Source organism: Bombina bombina, chromosome 3 (genome assembly GCF_027579735.1).
Source record: "Bombina bombina isolate aBomBom1 chromosome 3, aBomBom1.pri, whole genome shotgun sequence".
In the NCBI taxonomy this organism is placed as follows: Eukaryota; Metazoa; Chordata; class Amphibia; order Anura; family Bombinatoridae; genus Bombina; species Bombina bombina.
In genome coordinates, this window is record NC_069501.1 from 1,152,664,433 (window position 1) to 1,152,682,261 (window position 17,829).

Here is a 17,829-nt window from a genome sequence, read left to right on the forward strand (position 1 = left end):
AGACTCTACGAGCCAAGGAAATAGCTACCAAAAAAAGAACTTTCCAAGATAAAAGTTTCATATCTCTAGTCAGGAACACTTCAATTCACTCCATTTCATGGTCAGACCACGCTCCTGTGACATGTCAGATAGAGTGGCCAAATTCCCCAGTCACCCCGTACATCTGGAGACTAGATGACAGTATCCTAGACCTCCCTTTGATACAGCCAGACATAGAGAAAAATCTACTGGAATACTTCCAGATTAATAACACACCCGATGTGTCACAGGTCAGTGTGTGGGAGGCACATAAATGTGTAATACGAGGACTGTTAATGAAACATAAAGCACATATAATCAGACAGCACAGAACTAGGTACAACACGATACTAGAGAACCTCAAGCAACTAGAACAGGAACACACAAAAAAAAACAAAATGCTGAAATCACGACCCGCCTCAATCAGACAAGATCAGATTTTAATGTATATCTTCAACAAGAACAACAGAAAAGAGCTTTACGGTTGCGCCAAAGATACTACGAGCAGGGAGATAAGGCAGGGAAGTTACTGGCTAGAACACTAAAACGCAGGCAGCTGAAAACACATATACACCATATTAAAAATAAGCACAACCAGGTCAAACATGACAGTACATCAATTGCAGAGGTGTTCCGCTCATACTTTGCGAAATTATATAATTTAGGTGAGACAGACACTGAAAACAGTCTACCAATCCAAAAGGAACAAGCGATAGCTAAATACCTAGAAGGAGTTAAACTGTCCAAATTAGACAAAGACCAAACAGAAAAATTAGAATCCCCAATCAATATTAAAGAAATCCTAGACGCAATTAAATCCCTCTCCTCGGGGAAAAGTCCAGGCCCAGACGGCTTCGGAGTAAAATACTATAAAAAATTTGCCCACATACTTGCCCCGAACCTACTACTCCTCTTCGATGCAATCAAGCAAACAGGAGGCTTCCCGGCATTATTGCTAGAAGCTCACATCATTATGATACCTAAGCCAGGTAAAACCCCAGATGCACCAGAAAATTTCCGGCCAATTTCCCTTCTGAATACAGATGTAAAAATATACGCTAAGATACTGGCAAACAGACTGAACCCCCTTCTCACACACCTTATATCATCTGATCAAGTGGGCTTTATACCAGAAAGGGAGGCAAGGGACAACACCATTAAGGTGCTACAGCTTGCAGACTTGGCACGTAACACTGGACAAGACCTAGTTCTCATCTCCACAGACGCCGAAAAAGCCTTCGACAGGGTGGACTGGGACTTTCTCAGGGCTACCTTGCGAGGCATGAATATAGGCAATAGTTTTATTGAGAATGTGTTCTCCCTATACGCTGACCCAACGGCGAAGGTCAGGACTAATTCAGTCCTATCTGAGCCTTTCAGTATTAGAAACGGGACGAGACAGGGATGCCCCCTGTCCCCACTCTTGTTCGCTATATCCATTGAGGTGCTAGCATGCAGGATTAGGGCGCAAAAAGAAATAAGAGGTGTCTTTACCAAGGAAAAGGAATATAAGTTGGCAATGTATGCCGTTGATATTTTACTTACATTAGCCAAGATAGAAAGCTCCCTACCACCCCTCATACAAACATTTGAAGAATACGGCAAAGTATCAAATTTTCATTTAAACCTTTCTAAATCTGAGCTAATCAACATAAACACCCTGACACCTGTCATATCACGCCTCAGACACACTTGCCCCATCAAGATACAACACTCTCAAATAAAATACCTGGGCATTCAAATCACACACCACTTTAACGACCTATTTACAAAAAATTACATTCCCCTATTAAAAACAGAATTTATGCTTACCTGATAAATTACTTTCTCCAACGGTGTGTCCGGTCCACGGCATCATCCTTACTTGTGGGAATATCTCTTCCCCAACAGGAAATGGCAAAGAGTCCCAGCAAAGCTGGCCATATAGTCCCTCCTAGGCTCCGCCCACCCCAGTCATTCGACCGACGGACAGGAGGAAAAATATAGGAGAAACCATATGGTACCGTGGTGACTGTAGTTAGAGAAAATAATTCATCAGACCTGATTAAAAAACCAGGGCGGGCCGTGGACCGGACACACCGTTGGAGAAAGTAATTTATCAGGTAAGCATAAATTCTGTTTTTTCCAACATTTGTGTGTCCGGTCCACGGCGTCATCCTTACTTGTGGGAACCAATACCAAAGCTTTAGGACACGGATGAAGGGAGGGAGCAAATCAGGTTACCTAAACGGAAGGCACCACGGCTTGCAAAACCTTTCTCCCAAAAATAGCCTCCGAAGAAGCAAAAGTATCAAATTTGTAAAATTTGGCAAAAGTGTGCAGTGAAGACCAAGTCGCTGCCTTACATATCTGGTCAACAGAAGCCTCATTCTTGAAGGCCCATGTGGAAGCCACAGCCCTAGTGGAGTGAGCTGTGATTCTTTCAGGAGGCTGCCGTCCGGCAGTCTCATAAGCCAATCGGATGATGCTTTTAAGCCAAAAGGAAAGAGAGGTAGAAGTCGCTTTTTGACCTCTCCTTTTACCAGAATAGACAACAAACAAAGAAGATGTTTGTCTGAAATCTTTTGTAGCCTCTAAATAGAATTTTAGAGCACGGACTACGTCCAAATTGTGTAACAAACGTTCCTTCTTTGAAACTGGATTCGGACATAAAGAAGGTACAACTATCTCCTGGTTAATATTCTTGTTAGAAACAACCTTTGGAAGAAAACCAGGCTTAGTACGCAAAACCACCTTATCTGCATGGAACACCAGATAGGGCGGAGAACATTGCAGAGCAGATAACTTTGAAACTCTTCTAGCAGAAGAAATTGCAACCAAAAACAAAACTTTCCAAGATAGTAACAATATCTATGGAATGTAAAGGTTCAAACGGAACCCCTTGAAGAACTGAAAGAACTAGATTTAGACTCCAGGGAGGAGTCAAAGGTCTGTAAACAGGCTTGATCCTAACCAGAGCCTGAACAAATGCTTGAACATCTGTCACAGCTGCCAGTCTTTTGTGTAGTAAGACAGATAAAGCAGAGATCTGTCCCTTTAGAGAACTTGCAGATAATCCTTTCTCCAAACCTTCTTGTAGAAAGGAGAGAATCTTAGGAATGTTTATCTTATTCCATGGGAATCCTTTGGATTCACACCAACAGATATATCTTTTCCATATTTTATGGTAAATCTTTCTAGTTACCGGTTTTCTGGCCTGAACCAGAGTATCTATCAGAGAATCTGAAAACACACGCTTCGATAGAATCAAGCGTTCAATCTCCAAGCCGTCAGCTGGAGGGAGACCAGATTTGGATGTTCGAATGGACCCTGAACAAGAAGGTCCTGTCTCAAAGGTAGCTTCCATGGTGGAACCGATGACATATTCACCAGGTCTGCATACCAAGTCCTGCGTGGCCACGCAGGAGCTATCAAGATCACAGAGGCCCTCTCCTGTTTGATCCTGGCTACCAGCCTGGGAATGAGAGGAAACGGTGGAAATACATAAGCTAGGTTGAAGGTCCAAGGTGCTACTAGTGCATCGACTAGAGTTGCCTTGGGATCCCTGGATCTGGACCCGTAGCAAGGAACCTTGAAGTTCTGACGAGACGCCATCAGATCCATGTCTGGAATGCCCCATAATTGAGTTAGTTGGGCAAAGATCTCCGGGTGGAGTTCCCACTCCCCCGGATGGAATGTCTGACGACTCAGATAATCCGCTTCCCAGTTTTCCACACCTGGGATGTGGATCGCAGATAGGTGGCAGGAGTGATCCTCTGCCCATTGAATTATTTTGGTCACTTCTTTCATCGCCAGGGAACTCCTTGTTCCCCCCTGATGATTGATATACGCAACGGTCGTCATGTTGTCTGATTGGAATCTTATGAATCTGGCCTTTGCTAGCTGAGGCCAAGCCCTTAGAGCATTGAAGATTGCTCTTAGTTCCAGAATGTTTATCGGGAGAAGAGACTCTTCCCGAGACCATAGTCCCTGAGCTTTCAGGGACTCCCAGACCGCTCCCCAGCCCACTAGGACTGGCGTCGGTCGTGACAATGACCCACTCTGGTCTGTGGAAGCTCATTCCCTGGGATAGATGGTCCAGGGTCAGCCACCAACGGAGTGAATCTCTGGTCTTCTGATCTACTTGAATCATTGGAGACAAGTCTGTATAATCCCCATTCCACTGTTTGAGCATGCACAGTTGTAATCGTCTTAGATGAATTCGTGCAAAAGAAACTATGTCCATTGCTGCAACCATCAACCCTACTACTTCCATGCACTGCGCTATGGAAGGACGTGGAACAGAATGAAGAACTTGACAAGTGCTTAGAAGTTTTGACTTTCTGACCTCTGTCAGAAAAATCCTCATTTCTAAGGAATCTATTATTGTTCCCAAGAAGGGAACTCTTGTTGACGGAGACAGAGAACTTTTTTCTATGTTCACCTTCCATCCGTGTGATCTGAGAAAGGCCAGAACGATGTCTGTATGAGCATTTGCTTTTGACAGGGACGACGCTTGTATTAGAATGTCGTCCAAGTAAGGTACAACTGCAATGCCCCTCGGTCTTAGAACCGCTAGAAGGGACCCTAGTACCTTTGTGAAAATCCTTGGAGCAGTGGCTAACCCGAATGGGAGGGCCACAAACTGGTAATGTTTGTCCAGAAAGGCGAACCTTAGGAACTGATGATGTTCTTTGTGGATAGGAATATGTAGGTACGCATCCTTTAGATCCACGGTAGTCATAAATTGACCTTCCTGGATAGTGGGTAGAATCGTTCGAATGGTTTCCATCTTGAACGATGGTACCCTGAGAAATTTGTTTAGGATCTTCAAATCCAAAATTGGTCTGAAAGTTCCCTCTTTTTTGGGAACTACGAACAGATTGGAATAAAATCCCATTCCTTGTTCCTTTATTGGAACTGGGTGTATCACTCCCATCTTTAACAGGTCTTCTACACAATGTAAGAACGCCTGTCTCTTTATTTGGTTTAAAAATAAGTGAGACATGTGGAACCTTCCCCTTGGGGGTAGTTCCCTGAATTCCAGAAAATAACCCTGAGAAAGTATTTCTAGCGCCCAGGGATCCTGAACATCTCTTGCCCAAGCCTGAGCAAAGAGAGAGAGTCTGCCCCTACTAGATCCGGTCCCGGATTGGGGGCTACTCCTTCATGCTGTTTTGTTAGCAGCAGCAGGCTTCTTGGCCTGCTTACTCTTGTTCCAGCCTTGCATCGGTTTCCAGGCTGGTTTGGGTTGTGAGGCATTACCCTCTTGCTTAGAGGATGCAGAATTAGAGGCTGGTCCGTTCCTGAAATTGCGAAAGGAACTAAAATTAGACTTATTCTTGGCCTTGAAAGGCCTATCTTGTGGAAGGGCGTGGCCCTTTCCCCCAGTGATGTCTGAGATAATCTCTTTCAATTCTGGTCCAAATAGAGTTTTACCTTTGAAAGGGATGTTAAGCAATTTTGTCTTGGATGACACATCCGCTGACCAAGACTTTAGCCAAAGTGCTCTGCGCGCCATGATTGCAAACCCTGAATTTTTCGCCGCTAATCTAGCTAATTGCAAAGCGGCATCTAAAATAAAAGAGTTAGCCAATTTAAGTGCGTGAACTCTGTCCATGACCTCCTCATATGGAGTCTCTCTACTGAGCGACTTTTCTAGTTCCTCGAACCAGAACCACGCTGCTGTAGTGACAGGGACAATGCACGAAATGGGTTGTAGAAGGTAACCTTGCTGTACAAAAATCTTCTTAAGCAAACCCTCCAATTTTTTATCCATAGGATCTTTGAAAGCACAACTATCCTCGATAGGAATAGTAGTGCGTTTGTTTAGAGTAGAAACTGCCCCCTCGATCTTAGGGACTGTCTGCCATAAGTCCTTTCTGGGGTCGACCATAGGAAATAATTTCTTAAATATAGGGGGGGGGAACAAAAGGTATGCCGGGCTTTTCCCACTCCTTATTCACTATGTCCGCCACCCGCTTGGGTATAGGAAAAGCGTCGGGGTGCACCGGAACCTCTAGGAACTTGTCCATCTTGCATAATTTCTCTGGAATGACCAAATTGTCACAATCATCCAGAGTAGATAACACCTCCTTAAGCAGTGCACAGAGATGTTCTAATTTAAATTTAAATGTCACAACATCAGGTTCAGCTTGTTGAGAAATTTTTCCTGAATCTGAAATTTCCCCATCTGACAAAACCTCCCTCATGGCCACTTCAGATTGGTGTGAGGGTATGACAGAACAATTATCATCAGCGCCCTCCTGCTCTTCAGTGTTTAAAACAGAGCAATCGCGCTTTCTCTGATATGTAGGCATTTTGGATAAAATATTTGCTATGGAGTTATCCATTACAGCGGTCAATTGTTGCATGGTAATAAGCATTGGCGCGCTAGATGTACTAGGGGCCTCCTGCGTGGGCAAAACTGGTGTAGACACAGTAGGGGATGATGTAGTATCATGTTTACTCCCCTCATCTGAGGAATCATCTTGGGCAATTTCATTATCTGTGGCAGTACTGTCCTTACTTTGTTTGGACGCTATGGCACAATTATCACACAAATTTAAATGGGGAGACACATTGGCTTTCATACATTTAGAACATAGCTTATCCGAAGGCACAGACATGTTAAACAGGCTTAAACTTGTCAATAAAGCACAAAAAACGTTTTAAAACAAAACCGTTACTGTCTCTTTAAATATTAAACAGAAAACACTTTATTACTGAATATGTGAAAAAGTATGAAGGAATTGTTCAAAAATTACCAAAATTTCACCACAGTGTCTTAAAGCATTAAGAGTATTGCACACCAAATTTCAGAGCTTTAACCCTTAAAATAACGGAACCGGAGCCGTTTACAAATTTAACCCCTATACAGTCCCAGCTATAGCCTTTGCTGAGACCCAACCAAGCCCAGAGGGGAATACGATACCAAGTGACGCCTTCTAGAAACTTTTCCAGCTACTTTCAGATCCTCACACATGCATCTGCATGTCCTGCTCTCAAAAAACAACTGCGCAGTAATGGCGCGAAAATGAGGCTCAGCCTACAACTGGGAAGGCCCCCTGACTGGAAAAGGTGTCTAACATAGTGCCTGCCGTTAATAAACGTTCCCCAAGTTTATAAATGTGAATTATCAGCATAAACATGAATAAAATGCCCAAATAAAGCAATCGATTTAGCCCATAAAAGTGTCTACCAGTTTTATAGCCCATATTGAGCCCTTTATTCTGTTTGTTTGACTAAGAAAATGGCTTACCGGTCCCCATGAGGGGAAATGACAGCCTTCCAGCATTACATGGTCTTGTTAGAAATATGGCTAGTCATACCTTAAGCAGAAAAGTCTGCTAACTGTTTCCCCCAACTGAAGTTACTTCATCTCAACAGTCCTATGTGGAAACAGCAATCGATTTTAGTTACTGTCTGCTAAAATCATCTTCCTCTCACAAACAGAAATCTTCATCCTTTTCTGTTTCAGAGTAAATAGTACATACCAGCACTATTTTAAAATAACAAACACTTGATAGAAGAATAAAAAACTACATTTAAACACCAAAAAACTCTTAACCATCTCCGTGGAGATGTTGCCTGTGCAACGGCAAAGAGAATGACTGGGGTGGGCGGAGCCTAGGAGGGACTATATGGCCAGCTTTGCTGGGACTCTTTGCCATTTCCTGTTGGGGAAGAGATATTCCCACAAGTAAGGATGATGCCATGGACCGGACACACCAATGTTGGAAAAAGAAGTCACAAATGACCTCTCCAGATGGAAAAAACATAATTTATGCTTACCTGATAAATTCCTTTCTTCTGTTGTGTGATCAGTCCACGGGTCATCATTACTTCTGGGATATAACTCCTCCCCAACAGGAAATGCAAGAGGATTCACCCAGCAGAGCTGCATATAGCTCCTCCCCTCTACGTCAGTCCCAGTCATTCGACCAAGAATCAACGAGAAAGGAGTAACCAAGGGTGAAGTGGTGACTGGAGTATAATTTAAAAGATATTTACCTGCCTTAAAACAGGGCGGGCCGTGGACTGATCACACAACAGAAGAAAGGAATTTATCAGGTAAGCATAAATTATGTTTTCTTCTGTTATGTGTGATCAGTCCACGGGTCATCATTACTTCTGGGATACCAATACCAAAGCAAAAGTACCCGGATGACGGGAGGGATAGGCAGGCTCATTATACAGAAGGAACCACTGCCTGAAGAACCTTTCTCCCAAAAATAGCCTCCGAAGAAGCAAAAGTGTCAAATTTGTAAAATTTGGAAAAAGTATGAAGCGAAGACCAAGTTGCAGCCTTGCAAATCTGTTCAACAGAGGCCTCATTCTTAAAGGCCCAAGTGGAAGCCACAGCTCTAGTGGAGTGAGCTGTAATTCTTTCAGGAGGCTGCTGTCCAGCAGTCTCATAGGCTAAACGTATTATGCTACGAAGCCAAAAAGAGAGAGAGGTAGCAGAAGCTTTTTGACCTCTCCTCTGTCCAGAATAAACGACAAACAGGGAAGAAGTTTGGCGAAAATCTTTAGTTGCCTGCAAGTAGAACTTGAGGGCACGAACTACATCCAGATTGTGTAGAAGACGTTCCTTCTTTGAAGAAGGATTTGGACACAAGGATGGAACAACAATCTCTTGATTGATATTCCTGTTAGTGACTACCTTAGGTAAGAACCCAGGTTTAGTACGCAGAACTACCTTGTCTGAGTGAAAAATCAGATAAGGAGAATCACAATGTAAAGCTGATAACTCAGAGACTCTTCGAGCCGAGGAAATAGCCATTAAAAACAGAACTTTCCAAGATAACAATTTTATATCAATGGAATGAAGGGGTTCAAACGGAACACCCTGTAAAACGTTAAGAACTAAGTTTAAACTCCATGGCGGAGCAACAGCTTTAAACACAGGCTTGATCCTAGCTAAAGCCTGACAAAAGGCCTGGACGTCTGGATTTTCTGACAGACGCCTGTGTAACAAGATGGACAGAGCTGAAATCTGTCCCTTTAATGAACTAGCTGATAAACCCTTTTCTAAACCTTCTTGTAGAAAGGACAATATCCTAGGGATCCTAACCTTACTCCAGGAGTAACGTTTGGATTCGCACCAGTATAGGTATTTACGCCATATTTTATGGTAAATCTTTCTGGTAACAGGCTTCCTAGCCTGTATCAGGGTATCAATAACCGACTCAGAAAAACCACGTTTTGATAAAATCAAGCGTTCAATTTCCAAGCAGTCAGCTTCAGAGAAGTTAGATTTTGATGTCTGAATGGACCCTGTATCAGAAGGTCCTGTCTTAGAGGTAGAGACCAAGGCGGACAGGATGACATGTCCACTAGATCTGCATACCAAGTCCTGCGTGGCCACGCAGGAGCTATCAAGATCACAGAGGCCCTCTCCTGTTTGATCCTGGCTACCAGCCTGGGAATGAGAGGAAACGGTGGAAATACATAAGCTAGGTTGAAGGTCCAAGGTGCTACTAGTGCATCGACTAGAGTTGCCTTGGGATCCCTGGATCTGGACCCGTAGCAAGGAACCTTGAAGTTCTGACGAGATGCCATCAGATCCATGTCTGGAATGCCCCATAATTGAGTTAGTTGGGCAAAGATCTCCGGGTGGAGTTCCCACTCCCCCGGATGGAATGTCTGACGACTCAGATAATCCGCTTCCCAGTTTTCCACACCTGGGATGTGGATCGCAGATAGGTGGCAGGAGTGATCCTCCGCCCATTGAATTATTTTGGTCACTTCTTTCATCGCCAGGGAACTCCTTGTTCCCCCCTGATGATTGATATACGCAACGGTCGTCATGTTGTCTGATTGGAATCTTATGAATCTGGCCTTTGCTAGCTGAGGCCAAGCCCTTAGAGCATTGAAGATTGCTCTTAGTTCCAGAATGTTTATCGGGAGAAGAGACTCTTCCCGAGACCATAGTCCCTGAGCTTTCAGGGACTCCCAGACCGCTCCCCAGCCCACTAGGACTGGCGTCGGTCGTGACAATGACCCACTCTGGTCTGTGGAAGCTCATTCCCTGGGATAGATGGTCCAGGGTCAGCCACCAACGGAGTGAATCTCTGGTCTTCTGATCTACTTGAATCATTGGAGACAAGTCTGTATAATCCCCATTCCACTGTTTGAGCATGCACAGTTGTAATCGTCTTAGATGAATTCGTGCAAAAGGAACTATGTCCATTGCTGCAACCATCAACCCTACTACTTCCATGCACTGCGCTATGGAAGGACGTGGAACAGAATGAAGAACTTGACAAGTGCTTAGAAGTTTTGACTTTCTGACCTCTGTCAGAAAAATCCTCATTTCTAAGGAATCTATTATTGTTCCCAAGAAGGGAACTCTTGTTGACGGAGACAGAGAACTTTTTTCTATGTTCACCTTCCATCCGTGTGATCTGAGAAAGGCCAGAACGATGTCTGTATGAGCATTTGCTTTTGACAGGGACGACGCTTGTATTAGAATGTCGTCCAAGTAAGGTACAACTGCAATGCCCCTCGGTCTTAGAACCGCTAGAAGGGACCCTAGTACCTTTGTGAAAATCCTTGGAGCAGTGGCTAACCCGAATGGGAGGGCCACAAACTGGTAATGTTTGTCCAGAAAGGCGAACCTTAGGAACTGATGATGTTCTTTGTGGATAGGAATATGTAGGTACGCATCCTTTAGATCCACGGTAGTCATAAATTGACCTTCCTGGATAGTGGGTAGAATCGTTCGAATGGTTTCCATCTTGAACGATGGTACCCTGAGAAATTTGTTTAGGATCTTCAAATCCAAAATTGGTCTGAAAGTTCCCTCTTTTTTGGGAACTACGAACAGATTGGAATAAAATCCCATTCCTTGTTCCTTTATTGGAACTGGGTGTATCACTCCCATCTTTAACAGGTCTTCTACACAATGTAAGAACGCCTGTCTCTTTATTTGGTTTAAAAATAAGTGAGACATGTGGAACCTTCCCCTTGGGGGTAGTTCCATGAATTCCAGAAAATAACCCTGAGAAAGTATTTCTAGCGCCCAGGGATCCTGAACATCTCTTGCCCAAGCCTGAGCAAAGAGAGAGAGTCTGCCCCTACTAGATCCGGTCCCGGATCGGGGGCTACTCCTTCATGCTGTTTTGTTAGCAGCAGCAGGCTTCTTGGCCTGCTTACTCTTGTTCCAGCCTTGCATCGGTTTCCAGGCTGGTTTGGGTTGTGAGGCATTACCCTCTTGCTTAGAGGATGCAGAATTAGAGGCTGGTCCGTTCCTGAAATTGCGAAAGGAACTAAAATTAGACTTATTCTTGGCCTTGAAAGGCCTATCTTGTGGAAGGGCGTGGCCCTTTCCCCCAGTGATGTCTGAGATAATCTCTTTCAATTCTGGTCCAAATAGAGTTTTACCTTTGAAAGGGATGTTAAGCAATTTTGTCTTGGATGACACATCCGCTGACCAAGACTTTAGCCAAAGTGCTCTGCGCGCCATGATTGCAAACCCTGAATTTTTCGCCGCTAATCTAGCTAATTGCAAAGCGGCATCTAAAATAAAAGAGTTAGCCAACTTAAGTGCATGAACTCTGTCCATGACCTCCTCATATGGAGTCTCTCTACTGAGCGACTTTTCTAGTTCCTCGAACCAGAACCACGCTGCTGTAGTGACAGGGACAATGCACGAAATGGGTTGTAGAAGGTAACCTTGCTGTACAAAAATCTTCTTAAGCAAACCCTCCAATTTTTTATCCATAGGATCTTTGAAAGCACAACTATCCTCGATAGGAATAGTAGTGCGTTTGTTTAGAGTAGAAACTGCCCCCTCGACCTTAGGGACTGTCTGCCATAAGTCCTTTCTGGGGTCGACCATAGGAAATAATTTCTTAAATATAGGGGGGGGGAACAAAAGGTATGCCGGGCTTTTCCCACTCCTTATTCACTATGTCCGCCACCCGCTTGGGTATAGGAAAAGCGTCGGGGTGCACCGGAACCTCTAGGAACTTGTCCATCTTGCATAATTTCTCTGGAATGACCAAATTGTCACAATCATCCAGAGTAGATAACACCTCCTTAAGCAGTGCACAGAGATGTTCTAATTTAAATTTAAATGTCACAACATCAGGTTCAGCTTGTTGAGAAATTTTTCCTGAATCTGAAATTTCCCCATCTGACAAAACCTCCCTCATGGCCACTTCAGATTGGTGTGAGGGTATGACAGAACAATTATCATCAGCGCCCTCCTGCTCTTCAGTGTTTAAAACAGAGCAATCGCGCTTTCTCTGATATGTAGGCATTTTGGATAAAATATTTGCTATGGAGTTATCCATTACAGCGGTCAATTGTTGCATGGTAATAAGCATTGGCGCGCTAGATGTACTAGGGGCCTCCTGCGTGGGCAAAACTGGTGTAGACACAGTAGGGGATGATGTAGTATCATGTTTACTCCCCTCATCTGAGGAATCATCTTGGGCAATTTCATTATCTGTGGCAGTACTGTCCTTACTTTGTTTGGACGCTATGGCACAATTATCACACAAATTTAAATGGGGAGACACATTGGCTTTCATACATTTAGAACATAGCTTATCCGAAGGCACAGACATGTTAAACAGGCTTAAACTTGTCAATAAAGCACAAAAAACGTTTTAAAACTAAACCGTTACTGTCTCTTTAAATTTTAAACAGAAAACACTTTATTACTGAATATGTGAAAAAGTATGAAGGAATTGTTCAAAAATTACCAAAATTTCACCACAGTGTCTTAAAGCATTAAGAGTATTGCACACCAAATTTCAGAGCTTTAACCCTTAAAATAACGGAACCGGAGCCGTTTACAAATTTAACCCCTATACAGTCCCAGCTATAGCCTTTGCTGAGACCCAACCAAGCCCAGAGGGGAATACGATACCAAGTGACGCCTTCTAGAAACTTTTCCAGCTACTTTCAGATCCTCACACATGCATCTGCATGTCCTGCTCTCAAAAAACAACTGCGCAGTAATGGCGCGAAAATGAGGCTCAGCCTACAACTGGGAAGGCCCCCTGACTGGAAAAGGTGTCTAACATAGTGCCTGCCGTTAATAAACGTTCCCCAAGTTTATAAATGTGAATTATCAGCATAAACATGAATAAAATGCCCAAATAAAGCAATCGATTTAGCCCATAAAAGTGTCTACCAGTTTTATAGCCCATATTGAGCCCTTTATTCTGTTTGTTTGACTAAGAAAATGGCTTACCGGTCCCCATGAGGGGAAATGACAGCCTTCCAGCATTACATGGTCTTGTTAGAAATATGGCTAGTCATACCTTAAGCAGAAAAGTCTGCTAACTGTTTCCCCCAACTGAAGTTACTTCATCTCAACAGTCCTATGTGGAAACAGCAATCGATTTTAGTTACTGTCTGCTAAAATCATCTTCCTCTCACAAACAGAAATCTTCATCCTTTTCTGTTTCAGAGTAAATAGTACATACCAGCACTATTTTAAAATAACAAACACTTGATAGAAGAATAAAAAACTACATTTAAACACCAAAAAACTCTTAACCATCTCCGTGGAGATGTTGCCTGTGCAACGGCAAAGAGAATGACTGGGGTGGGCGGAGCCTAGGAGGGACTATATGGCCAGCTTTGCTGGGACTCTTTGCCATTTCCTGTTGGGGAAGAGATATTCCCACAAGTAAGGATGACGCCATGGACCGGACACACCAATGTTGGAAAAAGAAGTCACAAATGACCTCTCCAGATGGAAAAATAAGACACTGTCCTGGATAGATAGGATACATACCATCAAGATGAATATCCTCCCCCGCATTCTATACATATTACAGGCTTTGCCCATTCCATTGCCAAAAGATTACCTAACCCAGCTGCAAGGTAACATAGAAAAATTCATATGGAATGGGATCAAACCCAGAGTGCCTAGGAAAACTCTATATATGTCAAGAGAAAGAGGAGGGTTGGGCTTACCAAACTCTATACAGAACAGCGATAGTCTTGCAGAAAATAGTGGATTGGAGCCACAACTCAAGCACTAGGCAGTGGATAGGCTTAGATAGGGAAATCCTACAGGTTGATAATATTGGAGGAGTTGCTTGGTTGCAGACAAAACAAAGACCTGGAAACATTGGTAACTATCCCCTACTGGAGGAAGCGCTCCAAAAATGGGATGCGTTGATTAACACTAGCACACAAATAACATCCAGACCAGCACCGCTGACCCCTCTTGCTGGAAATCCTGACCTACCATTCATGACCAAACTTAGACCGACATCGGGCTCTCCAACCCAACTAAAAGACTGCACTCTCCACACAGTATTGAATGGAGGGAAAATATTGCCATTGACTGAGTTGGAGGGGATATTGGGCGACAACCCACAGGCGTGGTTCATACACGCACAACTGTCCCACTACATAAACTCCCACAAATTACAAAAAGACACTAAAAGACAACGCACACATTTTGAAACGCTATGTACCTCTGTGCTGCCTCCACGCCACCTTATATCAACACTATACAAATTACTAATGAACACTGAAAAAGAGCAGCTACCTTCATTCTGTCATAAATGGGCCAGAGAACTAAACACTGAAATTTCGTATGGGGAATGGATGCGGATTTTCCGCAACCACAAAAAAGCTTCTGTCTTGGCCAAAATACAGGAAAAAAACTATAAATATATGTCTAGATGGTACCTTACCCCTGTAAAAATACAAAAATATACAAGCAGACCAGCAATAGATGCTGGAGGGGCTGCGGGCTACCTGCAGATATGCTCCACGTGTGGTGGGAATGCGAGAAACTGGACTCCTACTGGGAAAACATCATAAGACACATAAAGATTACCTTAGACACGAACTTAGCCAAGGATCCTAGATTACTGCTGTTCCATGACCTACCGAACCTTAAAGACGACGTTAAACAGAATCTATTATACATAATGATTAACAGCGCTAAAACCCTAATACCATAAAAATGGAAATCCACCGAAACCCCAACCCTTATATCTTGGAAACAACAAGTAGATAGCTTACTACTCATGGAAAGGTACCACTTGCTTGGGTTAGGCAGGTTGGAAACACGAGTACATGATGATGCGTTGGAATGCACACAGGGACGACTAGAGCGTGAGGCGACTTTTTGCTAGGTCAGAAGGAAATTTTAAAAATACATAAAAAGGAATAGTACCACACACTTACTGGACTACTGACCAAAATCTACCAGACGCACACTATTAAGCTAATAACCTCCCTAGGACCCTTCCCCTCCTCCTACCCCTCTTACCCCATTGCTCACTTTGTGGTGTGATACCACATTGATGTATATGACATTTTGAATGAAACAAAAAAATAGACTTGTTGCCGATTGGCGAAAAAATAATATTTGAAGGTATAATCTTTTTCTCTATGATACTCTGAATTTATCTCACTAGCTCCTTACCAACCAAATGCTACGATGGACTCTCTCTTAGCCCAAAAGTGGCTCATGAACTTTCTTTTGGTACTGGTAGAGGTCATTCCTTGTAATTGTCATGGAGCAGAAAAATATCTTAAACTTGTCTTCTTTGATTCATTAGTAGCCACCCATGTTTATGTAAATCACTTGCTTTTGAGAAATTCTATAGGCTCATATTGTAACCAGAGCCAAGTTTGTACTTTGATTATTATTATGACAATAAAGCTCTTTGAAAAAAAAAAAAAAAAGTTTCATATCTATGGAATGAAGAGGTTCAAACGGAACTCCTTGAAGAACCTTAAGAACCAAATTTAAGCTCCATGGGGGAGCAACAGGTTTAAACACAGGCTTGATTCTAACCAAAGCCTGACAAAATGCCTGAACGTCTGGAACATCTGCCAGACGTTTGTGCAAAAGAATAGACAGAGCAGAAATCTGTCCTTTTAAGGAACTAGCTGACAATCCTTTTTCCAAAACATCTTGAAGAAAGGATAATATTCTGGGAATCCTGACCTTACTCCATGAGTAACCTTTGGATTCACACCAATAAAGATATTTATGCCAAATCTTATGGTAAATTTTCCTGGTGACAGGCTTTCGTGCCTGTATTAAGGTATCAATGACTGACTCGGAGAAGCCACGCTTTGATAAAATCAAGCATTCAATCTCCAGGCAGTCAGTCTCAGAGTAATTAGATTTGGATGGTCGAAAGGACCCCAACGTAGAAGGTCCTGTCTCAGAGGCAGAGTCCATGGTGGAAAGGATGACATGTCCACCAGATCTGCATACCAGGTCCTGCGTGGCCACGCAGGCGCTATCAAAATCACTGATGCTCTCTCCTGCTTGACCTTGGCAATCAGTCGAGGGAGGAGAGGAAACGGAGGAAATACATAAGCCAGGTTGAAAGACCAGGGCGCTGCTAGAGCATCTATCAGTGTCGCCTTGGGATCCCTGGACCTGGATCCGTAACAAGGAAACTTGGCGTTCTGGCGAGACGCCATGAGATCCAGTTCTGGTTTGCCCCAACGATGAATCAATTGGGCAAACACCTCCAGATGGAGTTCCCACTCTCCCAGATGAAAAGTCTGACGACTTAGAAAATCCGCCTCCCAGTTCTCTACACCTGGGATATGGATAGCTGATAGGTGGCAAGAGTGAATCTCTGCCCAGCGAATTATCTTTGAGACTTCTAACATCGCTAGGGAACTTCTTGTTCCCCCTTGATGGTTGATGTAAGCCACAGTCTGATGTAAGCCGACTGAAATCTGATGTACCTCAGAGTTGCTAACTGAGGCCAAGCCTGAAGAGCATTGAATATCGCTCTCAGTTCCAGAATATTTATTGGAAGGAGTGTCTCCTCCTGATCCCTGAGCCTTCAGGGAGTTTCAGACTGCACCCCAACCTAGAAGGCTGGCATCTGTTGTTACAATTGTCCAATCTGGCCTGCGAAAGGTCATACCTTTGAACAGATGGACCCGAGATAGCCACCAGAGAAGAGAATCCCTGGTCTCTTGATCCAGATTTAGTAGAGGGGACAAATCTGTGTAATCCCCGTTCCACTGACTGAGCATGCATAGTTACAGCGGTCTGAGATGTAGTCGTGCAAACGGCACTATATCCATTGCCGCTACCATTACGCCGATTACTTCCATGCACTGAGCCACCGAAGGGCGCAGAATGGAATGAAGAACACGGCAGGAATTTAGAAGCTTTGATAACCTGGACTCCGTCAGGTAAATTTTCATTTCTACAGAATCTATCAGAGTCCCTAGGAAGGAAACTCTTGTGAGTGGGGATAGAGAACTCTTTTCCTCGTTCACTTTCCACCCATGCGATCTCAGAAATGCCAGTACTACGTCCGTATGAGACTTGGCAATTTGGAAGTTTGACGCCTGTATCAGGATGTCGTCTAAATAAGGGGCCACTGATATGCCCCGCGGTCTTAGGACCGCCAGAAGCGACCCCAGAACCTTCGTAAAGATTCTTGGGGCTGTAGCTAATCCAAAGGGAAGGGCTACAAACTGGTAATGCCTGTCTAGAAAGACAAACCTGAGAAACCGATGATGATCTTTGTGTATCGGAATGTGAAGATAAGCATCCTTTAAATCCACTGTAGTCATACATTGACCCTCCTGGATCATAGGTAGGATGGTACGAATAGTTTCCATCTTGAATGATGGAACTCTGAGGAATTTGTTTAAGATCTTTAGATCCAAAATTGGTCTGAAGGTTCCCTCTTTTTTGGGAACCACAAACAGATTTGAGTAAAAACCCTGTCCCTGTTCCTCCTTTGGAACTGAATGGATCACTCCCATAACTAGGAGGTCTCGTACACAGTGTAAGAATGCCTCTCTCTTTATCTGGTTTGCAGATAATTGTGAAAGGTGAAAACTCCCATTTGGGGG

General features: G+C 43.6%; 1 protein-coding gene across 1 annotated transcript in view; it reads right to left on the reverse strand.

The window, feature by feature from the left end:
• ATM (ATM serine/threonine kinase) overlaps positions 1–17,829 on the reverse strand; it is a 925,848-nt gene that overhangs the window by 454,609 nt on the left and 453,410 nt on the right. The gene's annotated exons all lie outside the window — the stretch shown is intronic.